The following is a 12,698-nucleotide window of genomic DNA, read 5'->3' as shown; positions in this document are numbered from 1 at the left end:
AATCGGTTGATCATTCGGGCCTTCAAATGATGAGTTCTCCTTATCCTTGCTTACTATTACATTATATTAAAAATGTATTAAATTTTCGGAAACCTTCATAAGTGAGAATGCGGCGATGAAGCGGAATATATAGCTGCATCGAAGTCGTTTTTCCAATTTGCCAATAACCATAAGTAATTGAAAGCTGCAGAAAACCTTAATCAATATCGTTAGCGGATGAAATTCATTCATTTTAATCGCTTATTATTTTTTCATTTATTTTCATTATTTGATCAAATTTACGAGGTCATTTTCGCATAAAATTTGCTTCGTAGTTTTACAAAGGGCTCGTAAATAGAGCACCATTTCGTAAATTCACGAGCTTTACGAGGTTCGCGATGCATTTACGTGTTTAAGGGATAACCCCTTATAATTAATTTCTTTATGCTTAATGTTTGTGTGTTATCATGAATTTATCAGCTATGTCGCAGAATCCGACTCGGAATTGATTTTTATCGGAAATGAAAACCGATACCTGTTTCATTTGATGTCGCGAAATTCTATCAGATTTAGATTTTTCTAACATCAGCAAAACCGATATTCGAATTAGGTCTGCTTCCTATCACGATAGATTGTACAAAAGAAAGAAAGTTTTTACCAATTATAGATCTCTAGGTGAAATTACACGTTTTTACTGGATAAAATATAAAATATTTAGAACTTTAAAGTTAAAACCGGCAAAACAGAAAACTTCAATATAACTTCAGTAAACTTAAATTTTGGGCGACGGTGAGACTTTGTATTTTTATATTCGTCGCATTATCTGCACATGCACAGACTTATTGTGAGTTTTTGTCTTTCTTCAAGCAAACAAACCTCAGGTCAAAGCATCAGTCTCGTTTATTGCTATACTATAACTGACGGAAATGCCTTATTTGGGCAACTAAGTCCGAATTTGGCATGTTCAGAGTAGTTTCTCTGTTCTACGTTCCATTAATTTAGTTTTTAATTTCGAAATAATCCCCTGTATTTTCAAATCGATCCAGCTCGCTTAAATCTTAATATTTTTCCGAAATATTTTGATGGACGTTTTAAAATATAATAAATTTTGTAATCCCGGCGGAAAAACCGCAACTTTTTTTGGTCTAATGTACATACATAAATACATACATACGTACATATATAAATATGCATGTAATGTATGTACATATCTATATATATAAAAATGAAATGTTTTCCGTATGACGGCGATGCCTGACCAAACGGCTTAACCGATTGCAATTCTGTAAAAAGGACTTTTTTGGACCTTATGTGTGGAAGGTTATTCGATTTAAAAAACATTTTAAACTTTTTGTTGTTGTTGCCGAAAAATGCAGAATGCTGAGACGTCACGATTTCGCAATTTCGTACAGTTTTCTGTATATTTTATGGCACTAAACTACTAAACGTCTGGACGGATTTGGTTCATATTTGGAACATATATCAATACCTTGAGAAGAAATATTTCAACCAAAGGTTGCTCGCTAGGTGGCGCTGGGGTCAGGATATTCCTAAAAATTGCATTTACTTGCCGATTTGGCTCATATTTTGAACATCTGTTAGCCAATTGAAAATAAATCTTCTTCTTCTTTTTTTTGGCGCTGTAACCGCCTAAGCGATTTTGGCCGAGTTTAGCAAAACACGCCAGTCGTTTCTCCTCTGTGCCAACTGACGCCAATTGGAAACGCCAAGTGAAGGCAAGTCCTTCTCCACCTGATCTTTCCATCGCAGTGGGGGCCTCCCTCTTCCTCTGCTACCACCAGCGGGTTCCGAGTTGAATACTTTCAGAGCTGGAGCGTCGGTGTCCATTCGAACGACATGACCAAGCCAGCGGAGCCGCTGTATTTTAATTCGATGCACTATGTCCATATCGTTGTAAAGCTCATACAGCTCATCGTTCCATCGTCTGCGGTACTCGCCGTCGCCAACGCGTAAAGGCCCGTAAATCTTCCGCAAAATCTTTCTCTCAAACACTCCAAGAGCCGCCTCATCGGATGTTGTCATTGTCCATGCTTCTGCGCCATATACCAGCACGAGCATGATGAGTGACTTATAGAACGTGGTTTTCGTACGTCGGGAGATGACTTTACTCCTGAATTGCCTACTCAGTCCAAAGTAGCATTTGTTGGCAATAGTGATTGATTCTACGTTGGATTTCAATGCTGACATTATTATCGGTGTTAATGCTGGTTCCCAAGTAAACGAAATTCTCTACTTTTTCGAAATTGTAACTGTCAACAGTGACGTGGGTGGCAAGGCGCGAATTGCTGACTGTTTGTTTGATGACAGGAGATACTTCGTCTTGTCCTCGTTTACCACCAGACCCATTCGCTTTGCTTCCCTATCCAACTTGGAAAAGGCAGAACAGACTTCGCGATTTTTGTTACCGATGATGTTGATGTCATCGGCATAAGCCAGCAATTGCACGCTCTTGTAGTAAATTGTTCCTGAGCGGTTCAGTTCTGCAGCTCTTATTATCTTCTCCAACTTTAGATTAAAGAAGTCACATGAAAGGGAGTCGCCCTGTCTGAAACCCCGTTTTGTGGCGAACGGCTCGGAGAGGTCTTTTCCAATTCTGACGGAGCTGGTGGTATTGCTCAACGTCATTTTACACAGTCGTATGAGTTTTGAGGGGATGCCAAATTCAGACATAGCGGTGCATAGGCAACTCCTTTTAGTGCTGTCAAAAGCGGCTTTAAAGTCGACAAATAGGTGGTGAGTATCGATCCTTTTCTCGCGGGTCTTTTCCAAGATTTGGCGTATTGTGAATACCTGGTCTATGGTGGATTTGCCAGGTCTAAAGCCACACTGGTAAGGCCCAATCAGTTCATTGACGGTGGGCTTCAGTCTTTCACACAATACGCTCGATAAAACCTTGTAATCTATGCTTAGAAGGCTGAACCCGCGGTAGTTGGCGCAAATGACGGGGTCACCTTTCTTGTGGATTGGGCAGAGCACACTTAAATTCCAGTCGTCGGGCATGCGTTCATCTGACCATATTCTTCACAAGAGTTGATGCATGCACCTTATCAACTCCTCGCCGCCGTACTTGAATAGCTTAGCTGGCAGGCTGTCAGCTCCAGCGGCTTTGTTGTTTTTCAGCCACGTTATTGCTATACGTACCTCGTCATAGTCAGACGGTGGAACGTCGACTCCGTCATCATCGACTGCGGGCTCGGGTTCTTCTTCTCCACAACTTTCCGTGCTGCTACCATTTAGTAGGGCGGAAAAGTGTTCCCTCCATAATTTAAGTACGCTCTGGACATCAGTTACTATGTTGCCATTATTGTTCTTACAAAAGTGCGCCCCGGTCTTTAAACCTTCCGCAATTCGCCTTACTCTCTGGTAAAATTTTCGGGCATTCCTCCTGTCGGCCAGCATTTCAAGCTCTTCGCACTCACGTATTTCGGCCTCTCTCTTCTTATTGCAACAAATACGTCTCGCTTCCCTCTTCAGATCCCTATAGCGGTCCCAAATAGTGGCCCAGTAGGCGGCATCTTTTTTCTCTGCAGCTTCTTGACACTCCTCATCGTACCAGTTGTTCTTTCGGGCTCGCTGAAATCCGACTACTTCTTCGGCGGCGGTACTTAATGAGCGGGAAATGTGGTTCCACTGCTCACATATGTCGGTTTGTTGAAGAGCGCTCTCTGAGAGCAGGTGTGAGAGTCGAGTAGCGAAAGCGCTGGCTGTCTGTTGTGATTGCAGCTATTCGACGTTAAGCTTTCCTTGCATATTTGGGCGCACCTTTTTTGCTGCACAGAGGCGGATGCGTATCTTGGCTGCAACAAGATAGTGGTCCGAGTCGATGTTTGGGCCTCGGAGTGTGCGTACGTCTAAAACACTGGAAGCGTGCCTTCCGTCTATCACAACATGATCGATTTGGTTTCTCGTTTTTCGATCCGGAGACAGCCACGTAGCTTGATGGATCTTTTTATGCTTGAACCTAGTACTGCATACTACGATGTTTCGGGCGCCGGCGAAGTCGATCAGCCTCGATCCGACGGTGGTTCCAAAGATCCCTTCCTTGCCCACCCTGGCATTGAAGTCGCCAAGCACGATTTTGATATCATGACGGGGGCAGCGCTCGTACGTGCGCTCCAAGCGCTCATAGAAAAGTTCCTTGGACGCCTTGTCCTTCTCTTCCGTCGGGGCATCTCGCTTTGATGCGGATTGTGGCTAGACGCTCGTCCACCGGGGTGAACGACAGTACTCGGTGACGAAGTCTCTCTCCCACCACAAATCCAACTCCGAATTTGCGCTCCTTTACATGGCAGCTGTAGTAGACGTCGCAAGGCCCCAGACATTGTTTGCTTTGCCCCGTCCAACGCATTTCTTGGATGGCGGTGATGTCAGCTTTTGTCCTTACGACGACATCAACCAGCCGGGCAGAGGCACCTTCCCCATTAAGGGTCCGGACATTCCAGGTGCATGCCCTCAAATCGTAGTCCTTTAAACGTTTGCCATGGTCGTCATCATAAGGGGGGGTCTCATCCGAGGCTTTGCCTTGCTTCTTCACTGGAAGTGGTTTTTACGTGGCGGGTCCCAAGCCCAGCGCACAACCCATTGCTGGGAAGGGGGTGGTTTCGCAACCAAATACATGTTTTTATAGCGAGCCGCTTGCTCCAAGCAGACACCCGCTGCAGCCGCACTTACTGGTGAACCGACGCTGCGACTTCAGAGAGTCCTTAAACCGAATAAGTCGGAGTGGCCCCACCAAAGCTCCCTCTCTTTCTGCCTGACCCAAGGCTCCACTCTGATTGGTTACCGCATCTCGCATATGGGTTTCTCACGTTGCTCAGAGTGCGCGAACGAGGACGCAAGAGTCGGGATTGAGTATAGCCATGCAACTGTAACTGCATACCCAGCGCAACGACTATACCCCATTGCATTGAAAATAAATATTGGGACTAAAAATGTACACGATAGGTGGTACTGTGGACGAGATATTCCTAAAATTCTTATACACTGGGATAATGATCGATATCTACTATATATTTGAAGAAGTATGTATGTATGTACATATGTATGTATGTATGTATGTGCCAGGTTGCAGCCTAAACGGATGGACAGAATCATATGAAATTTTGGCAGAGTATTGCTATGACACCTGGGCTTATAACAGGAAGAAAAAAAATGGGATTCGACGAGAGGGCGTGGCACCTCCCGTAGGCGTGAAATTTTTTATCAGCTATAACTTCGGAACCATAAGTCAAATGAACTTGAAATTTGGGATGCAGACATATCTATGGTAGGTGCTTATAGTAGGCTATATATACATGAGTTTGTAAAAAGGGGCGTGGCGCATCCCATAGCCGTGGAATTTTTTATGAGTTATAACTTCGGAACCATAGGTCCCAAGAACTTGAAATTTGGTATTCGGAGATATCTATGGTAGGTGATTATAATAAGGTATATATAAATGATTTTATTAAAAGGGGTGTGGCATATCCCATAGGCGTGGAATTTTTTATGAGCTATACCTTCGAAACCATAAGTCACATGAACTTGAAATTTGATATACAGACATATCTACGGTAGGTGCTTATAGTAAGGTGTATACGAAGGAGTTTTTAAATGGAGGCTTGGCACATTCCGTGGGTGTATTCAGGCATGGCTATGGCAGGTGCCTATAGTAGACTATAAATACACAAGTTAGTAAAAGGGGATATGGCACAGCCCATAGGCGTGGAAATGCTTATCAGCTATAACTTTAGAACAATAAGCCCCTCGAACTTGAAATTTTCATATGCAGTTATAGCTATGGCAAGTGCTTACAAAAAGATATATATAAATGAATTTGTAATCCCATAGGCATGGACATTTTTTTTAGCTATAACTTAAAGACCATAAGTCACATGAAATTGAAATTTGGTATGCAGACACATATATGGGAGCTGTTTAGAGTAAAGTATATATAAATGAGTTTGTAAAAGGGGAATAAATACGTATGTATTCATCTATTAGATCACTCAGATATTTAAAACTGTGTTTTTATGAAACCTTACATTTTTTAGATCACTTCGAAAGGGAAAGATTCAATCGTTTCTTTGGTCCCGCGTTGCTGTTAAACGAAAAATTTTCATTCATAATGAATAAAACTTCTTTCGAAACAAGCATTCTGCCGAAAAAGTACAGCTATACTAAAGCAGCGAAGCGAATATACAGCTAAACGGAATGCACCGTAGTAAACTAATTTAAAAATTCTATCGTTACCTTAATTCACCTAACATTAATAATGGAACAAGATTTGTAGCATAGAGAGTGATGATCAATATATGTTAGTTGAAGTACGATAAAGCTAAAAATATGGCTCATAAGGATGCCTTAATTTAAACAGAAGGAAAATAGTTTTTCTCCTCTACTTTATGCTGAACTGAATATTTGAATTACTGTTTTATATTTTGATTTGTTTACCCCGGACGACGTCGGGTGCTCAGCTTGTTTATGTATAAAACTCTAGCAAATATTGTATTCAATTATTTATGCTTATGTATGTAAATAGATTTTATTGGTTGATTTAAATGCTGCCCGAATATGATATTCACATATTTATATGCATATGTACATACCAGACAACAGCATGAGTTTACTCACTTCCATCTAAACAGTATGAACTCATTGCTGTGAATTCTATAAGGTTAGTGAGAAACACCGTACAAACAGTGAGATTCATAGTTAGTTTTGAAATCAATGTTTAGCTACAGTGTACTCATTTGATTTCAAATATGGTATTGATATACTCTTTCCAAATCAAGTCAAGCGAGTGAAAAATGCTGTTATGAAAAGCAAGTCGAGCAATCGAATTACACCCATTGACTTTGACAATTAGTAGAGAATACGACAATTTTGAAAAAAATTGATATTGATGAAATATTTTTTTTAAAGATATTAGTTTTACTAAATTATTTAGTTATGCTCCTGACGTACATTTATATAATTAGTCTACAAAAGAAATGCAATGTTACCTCAGAAAATATCGGCTTTATAAGGGACTTGAAAAATAAGTTACTTTATTATTTAAAAACAGTGTGAGGACCCCGGATCCTGTGGCCCTGGGCCCCACAACAACTATTTTATATACATATATAATTTGAATTAAAATATATGTACCATTGAATTGTATATTTGAAATTGTAAAAAACGCTTCGGATATATGTATGTACGTATACTTATTGAATTGCATCTATTTGAATTATACTAGTACATGTGTATGTATACACTAACATATTTTGAATTATTAGTTTGTATGTACCATACCTAGATAACATGTATAAAGCACAAACAATTGTAATGAGGATAACTGTCTGCGGATGGACAAAAATGGTATAAAAGGAGCAGTGCTAACAAGCATTGTTCATTAGCTAGGCATACGTGGCACGCGTCGCAACGTGGGTCACACGGGTAGTGAAAGAGGGATCAACCTCCGAGACTATTATTGTATATTCGAAGTGGGCTTTAACCACTGAGACTGGTGCTAGCTGTAGGGTTTAAACCTACTCTAGTTCTATACTTTAGAGAGTAGATATAGCGAGAGTATAGCGAATAAAGAGGCTGTAAACTAGAAGCGAGTGTGTTCTAATTTCTTAAGGAGATAGGGTGTTTACTCCTTACAGGACCCTGGACAACCGAGAGCACTCAGGAAAGTCCGTTACAAATGGCGCCCGAGCAGGGACTCTAAATGAAAAGAAAACATAAAGGAGAGTGCCGTGAAAAAAAAGTGAAGTGAAAAAAAATAAAAGAGAGAACACAAGTGATAGAGACACTGAGTTCAGCGACTACCCGGAAGACCCAAATTTAAGAAGCAATAAGGGCGCAAGTGAGAGAGACACAAAGTGCAGTGACCACCCGAAGAACTACTAGTAGGCGCTCCAGTGAAGAAACAGTGTGAAAAAAACAATGGTGAAGAGAAAGTGGATACATTACCTCAACCGAGAGGAGCTGCTGACCTATATGGCAGAGTTCGGCCTCGAACAGACAGGAACAGTCGCAGAGCTGCGAAGACGTTTCTCTTCATTTATACAAGAAGAAAGTAACAACGAAGACTACCAAACGCGGTTCGAAGAGCTAGAAGCGAAACTCTCGAAGCCTGCGCTGAATGTTACCGCAGCAACACCAAGTGGAAGCCAGGGAGCCAGTGTCATGCAGTCACCAATGACCGTTGACGCGTTTGAGACACCACAGCCATACGCAACGTATCCTACGACATCGCTGGCAACCATCATGGACCGAGTCCGTAAGTGGGGTTTCAAATACGACGTCGGCCGAGACCCGCTCAGCTTCATCGAACGTGTAGAAGAATTGGCGGAAGTATACGTGGTGAATCGTGACTTGTTACCGCGAGCGATGCCAGAACTACTTAAGGAGAAGGCGTTGACATGGTTCCGCAGTAATAACGGGAATTGGCGACAATGGGAGGACTTCAAGAGAGACTTTCTAAGGTTCTTCTTAAACTCTCGCTACCACGAAACCTTAGACGATGAGATCCGTCGTCGCGTCCAACAACAGAATGAGAAGTTTAAAGACTATGTGATGGCCCTTCAGAGTCTGATGCGACACGCGAACTACACCTCCGAGCAGAAGCTGACGCGTATCTACAGAAACTCCAGAAGCGAGTTCCAATGGTACGTTAAACGATCCGAGTTCACCACCCTAGAAGATCTAGTGAGTTTGGCGGAAGACATGGAAAATATCCCCCCGGTGAGAGAGCCACAGAGAGCCGCAGCGCGAATAACTCCACGGGTTACGGAGAGATATCAGCACATGCGCGAGCTTCCTAGGAGTGACGAGACGGCCAGAGCAGAGAGAACACAGCGCCGACCTGAACCACACAGCGGTGTAGCAACACTACAGTCGGAGTACGTTAATCCGTGGACTGCGTGTAGACATTGCGGGGGAGATGGCCATTTTGCGAGGGAGTGTAGGGCTGCACGGAGAGAGTTTTGTTGGACCTGTGGTCGATGCAATGTCCCGACTCGAGAGTGCTGCCGTAGTGCATCGGGAAACGGGTCGAGGTCCCATTTGCGGCGAGGAGTGGGGCGACAGGTAGAACAGCCTCGCCCAAACTAAATAGTGTACTAAGGCAGTCGGATGGCCGAATTATGGCGGGGATCAGAGTAAATGAGGTCGACGTAGTAGCTGCAGTTAATACAGGCGCAACAAGAAGTTTCTTGAGCGAAGCCATGGTTAAGAGACTGGATGTGGGAGAGGCTAAGCAGGTGAACACGCGTGTGGTAATTGGTGATGGGAGATCCAAAACGGTGCTGAAGGCTATAACGGCACGAGTGGAGTTAGCGAATCAGGTGCATGAAAGCGATCTTTTGGTACTGCCTGGTTTGATGGATGACGTGGTGCTTGGAACCGATTACCTGGCAAAAGCGGGGGTCCGATTATGTTGCGGAGACTTAGACGTGACACTCCGAGATGAAAGCTGCGCACAAGGAGTAGAAACGTTCACGGCAATACGCGAGGGAGGTGCAGAGAGGTCAGGTAAATGCGATGAGCCCAAATCAAACCCCATGCCTACAGAAGCCGCGACAACCGACGAAGCGAGAGAGTTCTTAAAGTCAGAGTGACGCAAATTTGAGAAGATGTCTGGAGTTTCAAATATTGCCACTCACCGGATCGTCATGAAGGATGACCGGCCGATCAAGCAGAGGTATTGCCCGAAGAACCCGAAGATGCAGGAAATCATCAACGCGGAAATCGACGACCTTATCGAGAAAGGGTGTATTGAACCCTCACACAGCCCGCACAGTGCCCCGATAGTGTTGGCGAAGAAGAAGACCGGCAAGTGGAGACTCTGCGTCGACTACCGACAGCTGAACGAGCGTTCAGTGCCCGACGCGTACCCCCTACCGAAGATCAAACATATCCTTGACCGACTATGAAGCGCGCGTTACATTAGCAGCCTTGACCTGAAAAACGGTTACTGGCAAATCCCGATGGAAGAGCAGAGCAAGCAGTACACTGCTTTTACAGTGCCAGGGCGTGGCCTTTTTCAATGGCGAGTAATGCCGTTTGGGCTCCACTCCACCCCCGCGACGTTCCAGCGTGCGTTAGACCAAGTTATCGGTCCAGAGCTAGAGCCGTATGCGTTTGCCTACCTGGATGACATTATTGTCATCAGCGCAACCCTGCAAGAGCACGTCCAACATCTTTCGGAGGTCTTCCGACGGCTTAGGCAGGCGAATCTTAGGATCAACCCAGAAAAATGCGAGTTTTTCAAGAAGCAGTTGAAGTATGTGGGTCACGTCGTCAGCGAGAAGGGCATTCACACCGATCTGGAGAAGGTCGCGGCTATCAAAGAGCTGACACCACCGACAAATATAAGGGAGTTACGCAGGTTCCTAGGGATAGCTTCATGGTACCGAAGATTTGTCCCCGACTTTTCCAAAGTGGCGCATGCGCTGACGTCCATGGTAAAGAAGGGCCACAAGTGGGAATGGAACGACGAGCAACAGACAGCGTTCGAGGCGCTGAAGAACGCGTTAACCGAGGCACCAGTGTTGGCTTGCCCCGACTTTACGCAGAAGTTCACTCTGCAAACAGACGCGAGCGACTACGAGCTGGGAGCTGTTCTCACCCAAGAGATTGGAGGAAAAGAACGCGTAATCGCATATGCGAGTCGCCGGCTCAACAAGACCGAACTTAATTATTCACCAACGGAGAAAGAGTGCCTGGCCATAGTGTGGGTGATCAGAAAAATGAGACCCTACCTAGAAGGATATATGTTTACCGTCATCACCGACCACTTAGCGCTAAAATGGCTGAGTAAGATAGAGAGTCTATCCGGTCGGATTGCAAGGTGGGCGCTGGAACTGCAGCAGTACTCCTTCGATGTGCAGTATCGCAAGGTAAGCTGATTGTGGTAGCAGACGCGCTGTCAAGACAGCCCCAGGAAACATTGCTTGGTTCGATGACGGCGGGAGGAGTAGCGGTAGAGTGCAAGTGGCTGAAAGACAAGATGGCGGAGGTGGAGAGGTCTCCACAGAAGTTTCCTGACTTTGTCATCGAAAATGGTGAGCTGTACAGGCGAATATCAGGACAAATTGACGGTGAAGACGTGTTGCCATGGAAACTATGCGTGCCGGCAGAGCAAAGACAGAGGGTGTTACGGGAAATTCACGATGTTCCCAGTGCAGGCCATATGGGCATCCGAAAAACGATAGCGCGGGCGACAGCGCGGTACTATTGGCCGGGCATGTTCCGTGACGTGAGGCAGTACGTGCGACAGTGTGAAACGTGCTAGCTTTACAAAGCGAGCCAGCAGCAAGCAGCCGGAAAGATGCTGACGCAGCTAGCCGAAGAACCCTGGGCGACAGTGTGTGTTGATATCGTATGACCTCTTCCGAGATCCAAGCATGGAAACACTGTGGCGCTGGTAATACTAGATCGTTTCTCAAGATGGGTCGATATTGTACCAATGCGGAAGGCAACAGCGGAGGGAGTAATTCGAGCAGTGAGAGAGCGGATTATCGGCAAATTCGGCATTCCAAAAGTCCTGATCTCGGATAATGGAACGCAATTTACCAGCGCGAAATTTAAGCAATTCCTAGAGGAGATGGGAGTAAGGCACCAATTCACTGCTCCGTACACACCGCAGAAAAATCCGACGGAAAGAGCGAACCGTAACGTCAAGCGACTACTGGCGCAGTTTTCAGGCAGAGACCAGAAAATGATCTGTTGCCAGAAATGACTTTGGCCCTCAAGACGAGCGTGTGCGAGGCAACGGGTTACAGCCCGGCGTTTGTCATCTAGGGGCGAGAACCAAGGTTACCGAACGCATTGTACGACGAAAATACGTTAGGAACCGGCGAAGATACCACCACACCGCAAGTAAAAGCGGCGAGAATGAAAGAGGTGTTTGAGTTAGTGCGACGAAACCAACAAAAGGCAACGACAGAGCAAGCGAGACACTACAATCTGCGAAGAAGATCGTGGCAACCGGTCGTGGGAGACATAGTTCTGGTGAGAGAACACTTCTTGTCTAAAGCCGTGGACAATTTCGCGGCTAAGCTTGCACCGAAATACGGCGGACCACATCGCGTACTAAATTTTATTTCGCCTGTGATCGTTGAACTCGACAAGGTGCACAAAGGGAAAAGGAGGACAGCGCACGTGAGTGATCTCAAACCATTTTATGAGAACAACGCGAAAGGTGAAAATTCTCCCGTGGCATCGTCTGAGCCTAATTCGGTGCACAGGGGCGAATAGGTAAATTTCAGCAGAGACTGAAGTGTGTGAACTCGGCAATTGGCAGCAGGGCAGCAACTGCCATGACAGCGGAGACCCTGAACGATGAGAAGCTAGCCGAAGAATCCTAAATCAGATGAAGAAGAAGATGAAGAATAAGAAGAAGAAGAAGAAGAAGAAAAAAATAAAGGTTCCAAGGGAAAACAATGAAAGATGTAGATGGCACAAAAGAAAAATTATAAAAGTAAAAAAAAATAAAATAATAATGCAAGAATTTATTTAATCGACCTTTAGTTATAGATGTTTTTTCTGGTTTCTTTTCGAGCCTGAGGTCAAGTTTTTATTTTTGTTTTTACTTCAAATATAAGGATCGAGTCTACACGCAACAAAAAGGACTACCTATGGGATCGCCACTTTCACCAATAATTGCAGACATAATGAGGAGGACCTACTGGACGAATGTATGAAAAAATTGACAACCAAACCTA

This window comes from Rhagoletis pomonella, unplaced genomic scaffold (assembly GCF_013731165.1).
Source record: "Rhagoletis pomonella isolate Grant_MI unplaced genomic scaffold, Rhpom_1.0 Rhpom_scaffold_00252, whole genome shotgun sequence".
NCBI lineage: Eukaryota > Metazoa > Arthropoda > Insecta > Diptera > Tephritidae > Rhagoletis > Rhagoletis pomonella.
This window is presented reverse-complemented; position numbering follows the sequence as displayed.